This window comes from Scyliorhinus torazame, chromosome 14 (assembly GCF_047496885.1).
Source record: "Scyliorhinus torazame isolate Kashiwa2021f chromosome 14, sScyTor2.1, whole genome shotgun sequence".
NCBI classification, from domain to species: Eukaryota; Metazoa; Chordata; class Chondrichthyes; order Carcharhiniformes; family Scyliorhinidae; genus Scyliorhinus; species Scyliorhinus torazame.
Window position 1 is genome coordinate 43544299 of NC_092720.1, and position 17382 is coordinate 43561680.

Sequence of the window (17382 nt, forward strand, 5' to 3'; positions counted from 1 at the left end):
GCCTGTTTTTTCTATCCAAGTTGACTGGCATTTCCTAAAATAACAGTTGTGTGTGTTTCGATTTATTGTCACATGTACCGAGGTACAGTGAAATGTATTGTTCTGCATGCAGTCCAGGCAGATCATTCCATGCATGGAAAACATAACATATGGTATATACATAGACATTTGGTGAAGCATACAGATTATAGTTCTAACAACAGTAGAGAACATGCGTAGAGAGATCAGTTCAGTCCATTGGAGGGTCATTCAGGAGTCTGGTAACAGTGAGGAAGAAGCTGTTTTTGAATCTGTTAGAGCGTTCTCTTGTAAGAGAGAATAACCCAACTTGGAGGGATCTTTGATTATGCTGTCCGCTTTCCCAAGGCAGTGGGAGGTGTAGACCGTCCTGCCCCATCCCATCTCTCTCATTCTCTAAGTTCTCCAGATATGGCTGCTTGAGTGTCTTGAGATGCACTGAGTAGATTGCTTCATGTAATCTCGCCAAGGCCAGGCTTCCAACACCATACCCATTTATTTACATAAAGGAAAAGACTGCAGCCGTGGCTTGCAGTGCACAAGTCCAAGCCTGAGGACCTACATCAATATAAGCCCGCGTTGAAACGGCGGGTTTTAAACTCACTCTCTTCTCATTTCCCATTCGGCGAGCTGCCTGCATAATAGGGATGTTCATACTCTGACACCCACTGGGAGATGTACTGATGATCCCCCTGTGCCCTTCGTGGTCGTCATAACAGTTTATCTTCATACCAATAAGTGAAAACACACCCAAGTCCTTCAAGGAACAAACAATGAAGTATCGTTGTAATGCAAAACAAAAATTAGATAGTGACCATTCAGTTGTTTTTGAGCTTTATTTGGAAAATGAAATTTATACACCCAATAACAAAACATTCCTGGGATGAGTTTACATAGGAACAATCCTAGAGCTTACTCTGCCATTTAGTTACATTTTGGCCGATCTGCATCTTGGTATTTTTCTGCTACTGTTTCGTGTTCCTTAGTGCCCTTTTCTAACCCATCTGTTCTTTGAAAGCTCTAATTGGCTTAACCTCCACAACCTTTTAGGGCATGGGGTAGGGGAGTGGAAAGTTTCAAAATTTCTTTTGCTTCTGAATTTGTTAATGAATAGCTGAGCTCTAGGGTATTGCTAAAATTACATGCATATTGTTAATGTGGGAATTGTGCGGCAATAGAGTACATACGTTAAGGTGATAATCAAGGGCAGCAGTCCCAATTGAAGCGGGGGGCTTATTTTGGGCTTTATTACAAGAGTATAAAAAGATGTTCATACTGGGTATTGGGAGGAATTGGAAGAGTCTGTGTCTTTACTCTGCAGACTTGGAATTCCGGTCTTAAGGTACAAGCTGGCTTGAGATTCATTCTTTCCTCCAAACGAATATTGGATTTAGCATGTCTTCTATGATGTAACAACTTATCACAGGTTTACCTTACAGACAATCTCTACTGCTGTGCCTAATGTATCTGCTTGTTTTGACGTCCTTTAATTTTAACCAAGGCCCATGCTAGTGGCTTTTCCTCCTGATGCAGCCATCTTGTTTAGGTGGCTGCAAGCTAAATGTACTGAGATTCTTTTGTTCTTGTAGTTGGGAAGACCACTTTTGCCAGGCTACCCCACCTATTGGTTCTAGAGAAACCTGGAAGGTTTACTTTCAAGCTCTAATTCCTTTTTACAATTTACATCAATTACTTAGATGATGGAAGTGAAGGCATGGTCGCTAAATCTGCAGATGTTATGAAGAAAACATGGAGTTTCCAAATGGATATAAATGGTTTGAGTGAGTGGGTAAAAATCTGGCAGATGGAGTATAATTTTGGAAAATGTGAGGTTGTTCACTTTGGCAGGAAGAATAAAAAAGCAGAGTATTACTTAAATGGAGAGCGACTGCAGAATGCTGAGGCGCAATGGGATTTGCGTGTTCTTGTGCATGAGTCACAAGCTAGTATGCAGGGGCAGCGTGAAATCAAGAAGGTTAATGGAATGTTATCCTTTATTATGGGAGGAAATTGAACATAAAAGTAAGGATGTCTATGCTTCAGTTACACAGGCATTGGTGAGACCACAACTCGAATACTGTTTGCAGTTTTGGTCTCCTTATTTAAGAAAGGATGTAAATACATTGGAGGTAGTTCAGAGGAGATTTTCTTGATTGATACCTGCAGTAATGAGTAGGTTGGGAAAGCTGACCTTGTTTCCACTACAGTTTGGAAGAGTGAGGGCTGACTTGGATCCTCTATAGTATTGACAACATAGATGTTCAAAGAGGGTTTCCTCTTGTGGAGGGAGTCCAAAACGACAGGTCAGTTTTTAAATTAGTGGTTGCCCTTGTAGGACAGAAGTTAGGAGACCTGTTTTTGCTGACAGTTGGGGGGGGGGGGGGGGGGGAAGAGAGAAAGAGGGAATTTGAAACTCTACACAAACATCAGCCATAATCTTATTGAATGGCAGAGCATACTTGAGGGGCTGAATGGCCCACATCTCTATCGTCTGTTCAGAGTTGGTATATGTCTGGAGCTGGTGAGAGTCGGTGGGTTAGGAGCGGCAGGGTGGCCCCTGTATACAAAAAGAGACCAAAAAGAGGCATATACACTCGTCAAATCTTGAAAGGTTTTGAGCTATTTATTCGTTCTAAACTTCAGACTTTAAAAAAAAAACTTGAATTGTAATCCACCACCATGATATTCCGAATTTAGTTTGTGCTTACTCATTCCCAACACTTTCTTTCTGAAATTCAGGTTTGAGATGAAAAATAATTCTTGGTGGTGTTTCCTTTTGAGTAAAAGGTTGAAGTTGCATTCCTTCCGATTAGAATTTTCATATTCTTTTGTTAGGTATTTGCTTATAAATTCAAGCTGTTTTGCCCTGCTGCAGAAATCCTGTCTTGAGCTGTTATTATTGATTAAAAGCTTTTGCAGCATTGAATCATTCCCTAACCTTAGGTTTTAATCAACTGGAAGGATGGTGATGGTGGGAAACTGGAGCAGTTCTTACTCAAATGTATGCAAACACTCCTAGACTATGACCGAGTTAAGCCAGCAGAATGTATTTACTGCTAAAATGCTGTGAATTCTATTTGATATATTTCCTCATAGTAAAATTGTTTCAACCTTGTTCCAGTGTCTCGCTCTTCTCTTCTCTCTCTCTTTCCCCCCCCCCCCCCCAGTTAAGGCTATGAATGTCAACTGTTCCTCCCACCCTTTAATGTTTTCGACTGTGGGTGGGCTGGTCTGTTTTCCCATGTGTGTGGGGGGGTTTGTGTTCTCTCCCGAGGGTGGCCCTTTCCCCATTCTTTCTCCACTATTTGCGAGCTCCCTTCCATCGAGGTGGCGGTCCCTGCCACACCCCCCCCCCTTTTTTTGTAACTGACCCCTAGTTTACTGCTGGTTGTGAACATATCTGGGAAGAGGCTTGGGAACCTTTTCCACGTGTCATGGAATCTCTATTTGGACCCTCTTATTGCAAATTTTATTTTTTTCTAGTCTCAGGCACTTGGCCAGATCAGAGAGCCATTCTGAGTCCCAGGGTGGTGCTACCGACTTCCAACTTAGCAGGTCTCCGCCTGGCAATCAGTGAGGCGAAAGCCAGTCCACCCCCTTCCCTGTCCAGAGCTCTGGGGGCTTTGACACCCCGAATACCGCTACAAATGCGCACTGCTCCATCTCGACCCCCACCACCTTCAGAGAAGGCCGCCCAAAACTCCCGAGTCCGGGGCGGGGCCTGAACAAGTGGGTCTGGTTGGTCAGGTCTCCCTGACACCGCTCTCACTTATCCTCCACCTCTGGGAAGAACCCACTTATGCGCCTCTTGGTGTGGTGCACTCTGTGCACCACCTTGAGCTGCATCTGGTGTCGCCAGGAGCAGGAGTTGATTTTGTGCAGCACCTTGATCCATAGTCTGGCCCCCCCCCGCCCCCCAATTTCCGTCTGGTCTCGTCCAATGGGGTCCTGACCTTTTTCTATGAGTCGTAGGAAGATGTCACGACACTTGTCATCACCTATCCAATTCAGCCCTAACATTGTGTCCGGATCTCTGGGGGAACGCTTTTGTCTCCATACGGAGAAAGTTGTGCAGCTGCAGGTACCTGAACACGTTCCCTTTAGGGAGTTGAAGCCTCCGAGTTCACCCAGGGTCACCAGTCTGTCGTCCACGTACATGTCCTCCACCAAGGTTGTCCCTCTGTCCTCCCGCCATTGTCGACCCTGGCCAATAAGAATTTGGGGATGAAGATCGGAAGTGATCTGAATATGAAGAGGAACCTAGGCACCATGTTCATTTTGACCGTCTACCCTTCCAGCCAGCAAAAGAGGGAGCGAATCCCACCGTTGCAAGTCCCTCTTCACCACCTCCATCTTCCAGGTGTGGGCCACTTGGATCCCCAGGTACCTGAACTAGGTTTAGGTCACTTTAAACGGCAGTTCCTCCAGCTCCCCTCCTCCTTCTCGGGGGTTTACCGGGAAGGTTTCTCACTTTCCCAAGATTAGTTTGTAACCTGAGAAGGCGCCGAACTCCCTAAAATAATCCGGTTATCTTTCTTGTGCTGGCTAATGGGTTTGACACTTAGAGGAGCAGGTCATCTGCATAAAGCGAGACTCTATGCTCTCTGCTACCTCTTTAAATTCCTGTCCTCCAATCCACTGATCTAAGGGCGAAGCAGCTTGATTACCAATGCGAACCGGAGCGGGATAGTGGGCACCCTGCCTTGTTCCCCTGTGCAGCTGGAATTATTTGGAGCTGGTGGTGTTCGTCTGTAGAAGCGCTATCCAGGAGCTTCACCTGTGTGATGAACCCTGCTCCGAACTCAAACCGTTCAAGCACCTCCATTCTACTCGATCAAAGTCTCCCTGGACGCAGAGGAAGCCTATCACCTCTGGTGTCCTCTCGCCGGGTGTGGTCATTATTATCTTCAGCAGGGATCTTATGTTCCCTGTTATTTATCTGCCCTTGACAAACCTAGTCTGATCTTCCCTGATGACTTCTGGAAGGCAACTCTCCAGGCGCCTTGCCAGTGCTTTCGCTAGGGTTTTCGTACCCGTATTTAGGAGAGAGATGGATCCGCATTCTGTTGAGTCTGTCTTTTTTGGGGATCAATGAGATTAAGCCTGTGCCTGGGTGGCAGGGCCCCCTTTGACAGTGAGTCTTTGAACATCACTTTAATAAGTGATTTCTGAAAATTTTGCCACGTTTTCTCACTTTTTTTGTACTGGATATACTCTGTTTATAAGGTGAAAGATCCCAAATCCTTTTCAAGATTCCGAACTTGTCCTAAATGTCAAATATTTGTCAACGTATATCCCCAGGCCTTGATTCCTTCGCTCTTTTTAAAAATGTACAATTTACATTGATTGGAATTTAATGCAGGCAATGGATGCTTTTCCCATTTGTTGGAGAACCAGTGGGAGTACCTTCGTTCCAGGTCACTCCGCTATCTAATTCTATAAAACCAGCCGCATTCAATGTTCCATCTCCGCAGATGTGGGGCCAACGCTGCTGAGAATTTTCTGTAAAGGTCTACCGGCAACCCAACCGGCCCCGGTACATTCCCTGACTGCATGGAATTGATGCATTCCACGAGGTGCTTCCAGCCCTTGTTTCCTCTTCTCCCCCCACCATCGGGGAACTGTTCCATCCCTGAGCCCTCCAGGCCCGAAGGTGTATAGCCATCGGTAAAGATTCGTAAAGGCTTTGTCAACCCCGTTTGCGTGCGCTACCACCCTACCGTTTCTGCCCCTAACTTGTGCTATCTCTTTCGCGGCTGCCTGCTTTCTCAATTGGCCTGCCAGAATACAGCTGGCCTTGTTGCCATGTTTGTAGAAGACCCCCGTGTCTGGCAGAGCTGATGGACTGCCATCTGGAGAGCACGCCAATTTCAATCTGCAGAATGGCGGCACGGTGCAGTCGTTCGCACTGCTGACTATGCTGAGGACCAGGGTTTGATTCCGGCCCCAGGTCCCTGTCCGTGTGGAGTTTATACATTCACTCTGTGTCTGCGTGTGTCTCGCCTCCACAATCCAAAAATGTGCAGGGTAGATGGATTGGCCAGGCTAAATTGCCCCTTAATTGGAAAAATTTTGAAAAAAGAAAGCTTTTTTTAAAAAAAAAAAAAAAAAACGTTTTCTTTCCGCCAGCAGCTCAGTGGTTGGGGCCATGGAGTACCGCCGATTCCACCTCCAGAATGGAGTTGATCGCCCGCTGCTTGGCTACCCTCTTTTTTTTCTGTTCCGAGGGGCCCTTTCGGCTATAATAATAATCTTTATTAATGTCACGAATAGGCTTACATTAACACTGCAGTGAAGTAAGTGTCAACTTCAACCCTTGGAGAACTGAAGTAATTACAAACTTGGGTTAAATGAAATATTTTGGCTGAAAGTGAATAAGAGATGAGGATTAAGTGAATGTTTTCCACACCATGATTGGGCCTGTTGCTTTTTGAGGTAAGGGTCGAACCAATGTTGACAGCACCACCCCAGTACTATTCTGGAATTGTTGAGATTCTGGACTCCTGTTTCGGTTTGATTAAGAATGAGATTACACTGAGTTGCATTCCGTGAAAGGAAACTGTTGCCAAGTGAAACTGTTGTAGATTATATTCTCAAAATAAAAAAAACCTCTTGTGGGTATGGCACAAATGTAGAAATTGAGTTTACAGATGTGTTTCTCAGAGGCCTAAAGAACAATAAAATCCAGACCAAGCTTTTGAGGTAAGCTGATATGGAAGGAGGCAGGTGGAGCGGCCACAGCCATTGACATGGCAGAAAGAGAGAATTGTAAATTGCAAGAGTTGGGAAGTTCACTGGATTTCAGCGAAATCCAAGCCACAATCAGGTTTACAGTCGTAGTCTGAACCTTTGATGCCATTGTCTAAGCCACTGACCACCTCATTGCCTCCATGTCCAGTCGAAGTACTGTGCCTGTGTGAAGGTCTGTCATTCAGACAGTTCGCCAGAGTAGAGGAAGCAGTAATGGTTGGGTTGTGGTAAAGCTCCAGGTTGCAGTCATGAATCAGTTCAGGTTGAGATCGCGGTAGATCAAAAGCTGGTTCAGGTGTCTGGAAGCAATATGCATATGATGGATGGGGAAACAGAAGTTGATGTTATTGAGTAAGATCCACGTTGCAGAGAGCAAGAAGTAGCACGTGGACGATAAGAGTAAAAGGACTTGGTATAATTCTGGAAGTATAATTCCTACACACAGTAAAATTGAAAATCAAGTTTCACAGCATGCTTTCATCATTGATACAGCTGCAGCTGTGTTTGGTATCTCAAGAAGAGTGCAAGAAATCCCAAAGTCACATTCAGTCATGTAAAACTGGTGTGGAGGTGACTCTTTATTCCAAGGATGGAGAAGTTAGTGTTACGGTAGAATATGATGTTCCGTATTCCTCGTCATTGGAAGTAGTTGGAGGGAACAAATCATCCTGATGGGAAGGAATTGGTTTAAGAAAACATGGTTAAACCTGGCAGTTATTTACAGTGTAGATCAGTAAGAGTATGTCTTACTGAGTATGTAAGAATATTGAGTTCCTCAGGACTTCCCAGTATTGTGCCATTCATTGAAAGGAGCAATTTGTCAAGGAAATATTCAAAGTGTAGCACCTCACACATTTCAGGATTAAATTGTATCTGCCACTTTTCTGCCCATCTGACCATCCTGTCTATATTTTCCTGTAACCCAATATTCTCAGCCTCACTGTTAACCACCCGGCCTATCTTTGCGTCATCTGCAAACTTACTGATCCTACACCTCCCACAATCATTTCAGTCATTTATATAAAGGAGGAATAATAGGGGACCCAGCACAGATCCTTGTGGTACGCTATTGGACAATGGCTTCCAGTCACTAAAGCAGCTGTCTGTCAATACCTTCTGTTTCCTACAGCTCAGCCAACTTTGAATCCACATTTAAATTTAAAAAAATATATAAATTTCGAGTACCCAATTCTTTTTTTCCAATTAAGGGGCAATTTGGCATGGCCGAATCCACCTAACCACATCTTTGGGCTGTGGGGCGAGACCCACGCAGACACGGGGAGAATGTGCAAACTCCTCACAGACAGTGACCCGGGTGCGCGGGATCGAACCCGGGTCCTCGGCACCGTAGGCAACAGTGCTAGCCACTGTGCCGCCCCTTGAATACACCTTATCAAGTTCCCATGTATCCTATGGGCATTTGCCTTCTTTATACGTCTCCCATGTGGGACCATGTCAAATGCTTTGCTGAAATCCATGTAAACTACATCAACTGCACTACCCTCATCTACATACTTAGTCACACAAAATTCAATCAAATTTGTCCGACAAAGGCTGACTATTCCTGATTAAACCTTGCTTCTCCCAAGTGGAGATAGTCTCCTTCAGAATTTTCTCCATTTGTTTCCCCACCACTGACATGAGACCCACTGGCCTGTAGTTCCCTAGCTTATCCCTACAGCCTTTCTTAAATAGTGGGACCACATTTGCGGTTCTCCAGTCCTCTGGCACCTTCACCGTGGCCAGAGAAGAATTACAAATTTTGGATCGGGGCCCCTGCAATCTCCTCTCTCGCCTCCCACAGCAACCTGGGGTACAATTCATCCGGACTAGGAGATTTCTCCACTATTAATCCTCTGAACGCCTCTAAAGCGTTGTCCCTCCCCATGACAACTTGCTCAATAACTTCAGTCTCTATCCCCGAGTTCCATATCTGCCTCCTCGTTCTCTTGGGTGAAAACAGATGTGAAATATTCATTTAACACACTACCAATGTCCTCTGGCTTCACCCACAGATTCCCCCCTTGGTCCCTAATGGGCCCTATTTTTTCCAACTTATCCTCTTCCCATTGATATACTTCTAGAATGTTTTGAGATTTTCACCTACTTTTACGTGCTAGAGATTTCTCACATCCCTTCTTTGCTCTCCTAATTGCTTTCTGAAGCTTAATCCTGCACTTCCTGTACTTCACCAATGCCTCTGTTGATTTGCTCCCCTTATTAAAAGCCTCTCTCTTCCATTTCATTGTATCCTGAATATCTCTGGTCATCCATGTTTCTCTGGGCTTGTTACTCCTTCCTATTACCCTAGAGGGAACATGTTGGGCCCCGACATTTTTTCTTTGACCCCCCCCCCCCTCCGGTTCTGTCGACCTCGCCACCAGTAACCTGTTCCAATCTACGGTGGCCAGATCCTGCCTTATTTTACTAAAGTCTGCTCTGCCCCAATCCAAAACTTTTTCTGCAGTTTGTCTATTTCCTTGTCTATAGTGAACTTAAATTGCACCATGTTGTGGTCGCTGTAACTAAAATGCTCCCGCATCATCACATCAACCACCAGTCTGGCTTCATTCCCTAGAATTAGGTCCAGCACTGCACCATCCCTTGTTGGACCCTCCTCCACCTGTTGAGCTAAAAAGTTCTCTTGTATACATTTTACGAACTCTGCTCCATCTAAGCCCTGAACACAATAACTATCCCAGTTAATGTTGGGGAAAGTTGAAAGCACCCACTATAATTACCCTATTATTTTTTTTTTTACACACTTCTACAAATTGCGTACAGATTTGCTGCTTAATTTTTATTTGTTCATGGGACGAGGGCGTTGCAGGCTGGACCAGCACTTATTGCCCATCCCCAATTGCCCCTTGAGGGGCACGAGTCAACCACATTGCTATGGGTCTGGAGTCACCTGTAGGCCAGACCAGCATAGAACATAGAACATTACAGCGTAGTACAGGCCCTTTGGCCCTCGATGTTGCGCCGACCTGTGAAGCCACTAAAGCACATCTACACTATTCCCTTATCGTCCATATGTCTATCCAATAGCCATTTGAATGCCCTTAGTGTTGGTGAGTCCACTACTGTTGCAGGCAGGGCATTCCACACCCTTACTACTCTCTGAGTAAAGAACCTACCTCTGAAATCTGTCATATCTAGCTCCCCTCAATTTAACGGCATGTCCCCTCGTGCTAGACATCACCATCCGAGGAAAAAGGCTCTCACTGTCCACCCTATCCAATCCTCGGATCATCTTGTATGCCTCAATTAAATCACCTCTTAACCTTCTCTCTAACGAATGCAGCCTCAAGCCCCTCAGTCTTCCCTCATAAGATCTTCCCTCCATACCAGGCAACATTCTGGTAAATCTCCTCTATACCCTTTCCAATGCTTCCACATCCTTCCTATAATGTGGCGACCAGAATTGCATGCAATACTCCAAATGCAGCCGCACCAGAGTTTTGTACAGCTGCAACATGACCTCATGGCTCCGAAACTCAATCCCTCTACCAATAAAAGCTAACACACCCTACGCCTTCTCAACAACCCTCTCAACCTGGGTGTCAACTTTCAGGGATCTATGTACATGGACACCGAGATCTCTCTGCTCATCCACACTACCAAGAATCTTACCATTAGCCCAGTACTGTTATTCCTTCCAAAATGAATCACCTCACACTTTTCTGCATTAAACTCCATTTGCCACACCTCAGCCCAGCGCTGCAGTTTATCTATGTCCCTCTGTAACTTGTAACATCCTTCCGCACTGTCCACAACTCCACTGACTTTCGTGTCATCTGCAAATTTACTCGCCCATCCTTTTTTATTTATATGTCATTTATAAAAATGACAAACAGCAGTGGCCCCAAAACAGATCCTTGTGGAACACCACTAGTAACTGGACTCCAGTCTGAACATTTCCCATCAACCACCACCCTTTGTCTTCTTCCAGCTCGCCAATTTTTGATCCAAACTACTAAATCACCCAGAATCCCATGCCTCCGTATTTTCTGCAGTAGCCTACCGTGGGGAACCTTATCAAACGCTTTACTGAAATCCATATACACCACATCAACTGCTTTACCCTCATCCACCTGTTTGGTCACCTTCTCAAAGAACTCGATAAGGTTTGTGAGGCACGACCTACCCTTCACAAAACCGTGTTGACTATCTCTAATCAAATTATCCCTTTTCAGATGATTATACATCCTATCTCTTATAAACCTTTCCAAGACTTTGCCCACAACAGAAGTAAGGCTCACTGGTCTATAGTTACCGGGGTTGTCTCTACTCCCCTTCTTGAACAAGGGGACAACATTTGCTATTCCTCAGTCTTCTGGCACTATTCCTGTTGACAAAGATGACTTAAAGATCAAAGCCAAAGGCTCAGCAATCTCCTCCCTAGCTTCCCAGAGAATCCTAGGATAAATCCCATCCTGCCCAGGGGACTTATCTATTTTAACACTTTCCAGAATTGCTAACACCTCCTCCTTATGAACCTCAAGCCCTTCTAGTCTAATAGCCTGAATCTCCGTATTCTCCTTGACAACATTGTCTTTTTCCTGTGTGAATACTGACAAATATTCATTTAGCACCTCTCCTATCTCCTAGGACTCCACGCACAACTTCCCACTACTGTCCTTGACTGGCCCTACTCTTACCCATGTCATCCTTTAATCCTGACATATCTATAGAAAGCTTTAGGGCTATCCTTGATCCTACCTGCCAAAGACTTCTCATGACCCCTCCTGGCTCTTCCTAGCTCTCTCTTTAGGTCCTTCCTAGCTAAGTTGTAACTCTCGGATGGCAAATTTCCCCCCCCTAAAGGACATAGTGAACCACATGGGTTTTTACGACAATGGTTTTATGGCCATTATTAGACTTTTAATTCCAGATATTTTGTTGCGTTTAAATTAAGCCCCTAGTCGCCACATTCCGGCATCTGTTCGGGTACATGGAGAATTCAGAATGTCCAAATTAACTAACAACACCTCTTTTGGGACTTGTGGGAGCAAGCTGGAGCACCCGGACGAAACCAACGCAGACGCAGGGTGAACGTGCAGACTCCATACAGACAATGACCCAAGCCGGAATCAAACCTAGGACCCTGTAGCTGTGAATCAACAGTGCTAACCACTGTGCTACCGTGCCGCCAAGACAACCGGGGTCATGCTGCAGCTATCCAAAACCCTGGTTAGACCACATCATGCATAGTTTTGGGCACCACACCTTGGAAAGGATATTTTGGCTTTGGAGGGAGTGCATATAGGTTTACTAAAATGATACCTGGATTATGGGGGTTAAATTACAAGAAGAGAATACATAAAGGCTTGTTTTCACTAGAATTTAGAAGTATAAGGTGACCGGATTGAAGCATTCAAGATATTAATGGGGAAAGACAGGATAGATAAAGATGAACTATTTCCACTCGTTTAAGATTCTAAAACTAGTGGGTGTAGTCTAAAAATTAGGGCTAGGTGAGAGATGTTAGGAAGAATGCCTTCACTCAATGAGTGGTAGAGGTTGGAACTCTCTCCCATAATCAGCAGTTAAAGCTAGAAAAGTTGTTAAATTTAAATCCAAGGTAGATTTTTGTTGAGCAAAGTTATTCAGGAATACGGGCCAAAGGAGGCTACAAATCAGCCATGATCTCATGGTAGGACAGGCTCAAGGGGCTGAATGGCTTACCCCTGTTCCTATGTTCCTAAAAGTAAAGCAGGGCAAGGTTGAGTGGATTTTGTAGTCTGAGATCTGATAGCATAGCAAAGAACAACTTGGAACATTCATAAGCATTGTTGTGTATTATTCAAAGTTTATCTCTGATTTTAACTTGCATTCACTTCATTGACAGCTGCTTAAAGATGGAATATATTGGGAGTGATTTGTTGCATGTTAATTTGAAAAGTACTGGCTAGTGATGCTGTTTGAAATTACTATGATCCCCAAGAAACAATTGGTGTTAGTGTATGATGCCTCACATAATGGAAGACTGTGTGGAGAAGCCTGTAGCATATGCTTCACATTATTTTAATGATGTCTGAGCAAAATTACTCAAGATGGAAAAAAGGCATTTGTCATCATATATTGCATCACTATGTTCCACAGGTACTTATACAGTTCACTTTATTAACTGACTCTTTGGTTCAAAGGAGAGAGTATCATCCCTAGTGGCAGCATGACTTCAGAAACTGGGAGACCCAATGCACATGCAAAAAGAAGGAAAACGCCTTCTCGCTCTGGTATCTGAATCGCCACGCGCCCCCCCCCCCCCCCCCCCCCCCCCCCCCCCCCCCCCCCCCCCAAATCTGCTCCATAAACACTCTCAGCTCCCTTTTGCCACCCCCGATGTTGTAAAGGACTCCGGCCATGACCTATTTAGTCTGGTATCAAGCACATAATTAAAGTTTCCCCCCCCCCCCCCCAACCCCCTTTTTAACTGATGTTAAACATCCATATCCTCCCAGTTTGGTGCGTATACGTTCACCAAGACCACCGGATAACTTGCCAACACTCACTGACTACCTCCCATCTCCCCCCTGAATCCCCCAAAATATTAGCCACCTTCCTACCGATCAGCACTGCAGTCCCCTTTGTCCACGGGTCAAATCTCAAATGGAACACTTGCCCATCCACCCTTCCTCAGCCTTGTCTGATCTCAAACCTTCAGATGGCTCTCCTCGAAGAAAACCATGTCCACTTTCAAACTTTTTAGATAGGCAAACACCCAGGATCATTTAACTGGCCCATTTAACCCCCTAGCTATGATCAGCCATATCCCACCCACAAGGGAGTCCTACTGGGTCCCATCCCATCTTCAGGCCCACCCAATATGGGCACCGCCACCCCCCTCAAAACCAGTCAACCCTTGACAACGCCATGACAAACCTAAAACAAAGAACTTAGATACAAGATAAAGGACATAACGCGAACATGAAATGCAGAGAGAAAGAAATTTTAAAAAACAAAACGACCTTCTGGTGTAACCAATTATTTCATTCAATCTTCCCCCACTCAGTGTTTCTTTATAAAGTCATTCGCTGCCTCAAGCGTATTTAAGTAATGGTCCTCGACTCCGAACGTGACCTGCAGGCAAGCCGGGTACACCACTCCACTCCAAATCTCACTTTGCTCTTCTAATGAACACCACACGCCCTTTTGCCAGTTTTGCCCCAATGTCATGATAGATTCTGACAGAGCGGCCCTCCCATCTGCATCCTCGGGTGTCCCCTGGTCACCTCTGGATCTTTATCCAAATATATGTGGAGTCTGACTGTAGTCACCCATGGTGGCTCCCCAGATATGGGCCTCTGTTGTAATGACTGGTGGGCCCAGTCCACTTCGGGAGGGTTTGCAAAGCCCCCCTCCCTTGCCAGCTTCACAAACATCGTTGCCACATAGTTCATGGCATTCACTCCTTCTATGCCCTCCGGCAGTTCAATGATCCTCAAATTTTGAAGTCTGGAGTAATTCTCCAGGTCGACGAGCTTGACCTTCAATGTCCTCGGCCGCTCCACCAACAACATCACCTCTGCCTCCAACTCCAAGGAGACTCTGATCACCAAGGTCTGTGACCATCTCCTCCACCTTCTGAACCTCCAAACCCTGCACCTCCAACTGTTGTTCCACCCTGTCCAGAGCTGCACAATTAGGCTCAGTCATCTTCGCCAAATTGTCTGTAACCAAAACTCTTCCACCAGCCTCTCAGCTATCCACTGCGACAGCAATGACGACACCATTTTCTTCCCTCCTGCGACGCACGGGCCTTCTGAGTCAGACAAGGACTTCCTACGCTACCTATTCCTCGTGTTATCTCCAGACATCCCACACCGGATGAGGAATCCAAACTCTCCAACTACACCACTTCTCCACCTGAACAGCACACATTAAACAGGCTAAAAACAACCCCCCCCCCCAACAGCCGGAGCCACCGTATGTGCGACTGTTCACTTCATGGCTGGCACCGGAAGTCCTGTTTCCTTTTCAGCTGTGGCACTGCAGATGTGGTTTGCCTTTGCATCGGGGAGCGTTACCTGCAAAAATCATTTGCAAGGGTGTGCTGCTGCAATCTTTCCTCGTGTCTCATGCTGACACATCCAGCACAAGTCAACATTGGCCAAGTTTTGTCGCTGGTTCTTACCAGTCTTTGTATATCCAGGAAGGCGGAAATCCACAAACCGTTCGGTACGTAATTCTGTTTTCCCTCCATCATGACAGCTGCCGAGGTGTTTGTGTGAATGTCACATAATAGTCCACAGAAGAGTTTGAAATATTTCTGAATAACAATGGATATTTCTGAAACACACTGATGCTATCCTGTCACCCAGTATCAAATGATGCTGCAGAAAGAAGTGCATAAATTGGTTTATAAAGAGGCCTTTGAAGTGTTTGCTGGGGGACAAGCTCGACTGTAATTTCCATGTTTCTCTCTGACACGGGCTAGGCAATATTGTGTTGGTTTATGTAATAACTCTGCAAAAAGTTGGTCACCTTGCATGTTTAAACAGGCTCCTCGGGCAAAGTTTAGTTTGTTTAAACTTGACTTCAGTAGCAAAATAAGAGCAGAGCAAGTGAAAGTGAGTTCAGGCACAAAACTTGAGTGTTCATCGCTGATCAGAAGGTCAGGGTGAAAATCCACTAACATGATAGAAATGTATGTGGTGGAGTTGTTGTAAAGAAACAAGGCGCATTCACACATGTAGTGACAATTGGAGAGAGACTCCCAGTGTCATGCAAGATGATTTGGTTGAAAGGAAATATGAGCAAAATTCACCCTATATTTCCAGGTGAAAGTCAGAAAGGAAGTGAAAGTCATGAAGAAACAAAGTTTGCTCGTTCCATAGAATCCCAACCATTAAGTGAATTTGGTGCCAAAGTTTAGGTTTGACACAGTCAGATGTTGAGAGAACAGCTGAAATGGAAGAAGATAGCCAAACGGGAAGAGAAAGAAGTCAGATAGGTTATTTGAAAGTGCATGGGAAGGAAGAAGAATTATCCTGAGGGGTCTTGACAGAGTCGATGTGAAGAGGATGTGGTGCAAGTCAAAGAAAGTGAAAGTTGCAAAGCAACTGAAAGCTTGCTCGTACCACAGAATCCCAACCATTAAGTAAATTTGGTCACCAGGTTTGGCACAGTCAGATGTTGAGAGAATATAACCAAGCTGAAATGGAAGAAGATAGCCAGGAAGCGAAAGAGGTGCGATAGGTTTAAGTATATGAGAAGGAAGAAGAAAGATCCTGAGGGGTCTTGACGGGGTGGATGTGAAGAGAAATCTTTCTCGTGGAAGAAACGAGAACTCTAGCTCACTGTTTAAAATGCCCATTTAACATGAACATGGAGTTGAGGTGAAATCTTTTGAGGATTGAGAGTCTATTGGAATTCTCTTCTTGGAACTTTGGTAAAAGCAGAGACTTTGAATGTTTTTAGTAGAGGTGGATAGATTTGTGGTAAGCCAGGTTATAGGGTCACTAAGTTCTGCCGTGATTTTGTTGTGGCAGAGCAGGTTTGAGAGGCTGAATGGCCTACTCATTTGTACATTTGTATTTTCATTACTTTTGTCAAAAGATATGTTTGTTAAATATGACGAAAGGAAAAAAGTAAATAAATATATATTATATTATAATAATATATTTTTTAAGAGTATCCAATTATTTTTTTAATTAAGAGGAAATTTAGCATGGCCAATCCACCTATCCTGCACATTGGGTTGTGGGGTTGAGACCCACGAAGACACAAGGAGAATGTGCAAACTCCACACGGCCAGTGACCCAGGGTTGGGATTCGAACCCTGGTCCTCAGCACCGTAGGCAACTGTGCTAACTACTGTGCCACATGCTGTCCTTCAAGGAAAAATATTTTGCATGTAAATTACTTTGGAACAATTGGTAATATATTTTATTAAATTTTAGGTATTGATGCTGGGTTTGCCATGCTGTATTCTGAGAAATTATGTGCATCTACTATTTTACCTTTTAGTGTATAAATTCTTACTGTAGGGTATGAGTGCAGGATCGTAATAGCTGAGCATTTTGTTATACTCCCCTACTCTCTTTGTTGGGGGGGGGGGTGGAGAAATGCAAATAAAGTTGGTTCCATAATGACTTTCTGCAGTTGAGCATGTTAAACAAGTCTGTTGTTAAACTTTCCAACAGCAACACTTGAATTCAAGGAGGATTGAATAGGCGAGTGATGATGGTCCTGTAGCTGACCAACGACCTGGTCTTGTTGATGCAGAATTTCCAGCAACACCTTATAAGATATGGGATGAGAAAACTTCAATTTTGCTCAACCAGAGCTGTTTGAATATTTCTGGATCGGGTGTTCTAAGCCTTGGGTTTAGATGCATTGCCTATTATTATATTCAACTTAATATTGTAATAATCAGCATGGCTCTCATTGTTATAGTGTAATGGATTTCTCCATGTGGTTTGGGTTTATAGCTGTAGTATTATACATGGGCAATTTGATATTCCAATGATCATTGTGAGCAGAGATGAACATTTTCTGGAAAAATTGTCAATCCTGATTGCACTTGTGTACCTAGCGTTGCTAAAAGATTGAGAGAAATGTGCTTCGTGGGCGTTTGATCAAATGTTGAAAACCTTTTCAGGCTTTTTC

At 44.5% G+C, this 17382-nt stretch overlaps 1 protein-coding gene across 19 annotated transcripts in view; it reads left to right on the plus strand.

The window, feature by feature from the left end:
- The window catches only part of LOC140389677 (disks large homolog 1), a 486438-nt gene that overhangs the window by 73882 nt on the left and 395174 nt on the right, over positions 1 to 17382 (plus strand). The gene's annotated exons all lie outside the window — the stretch shown is intronic.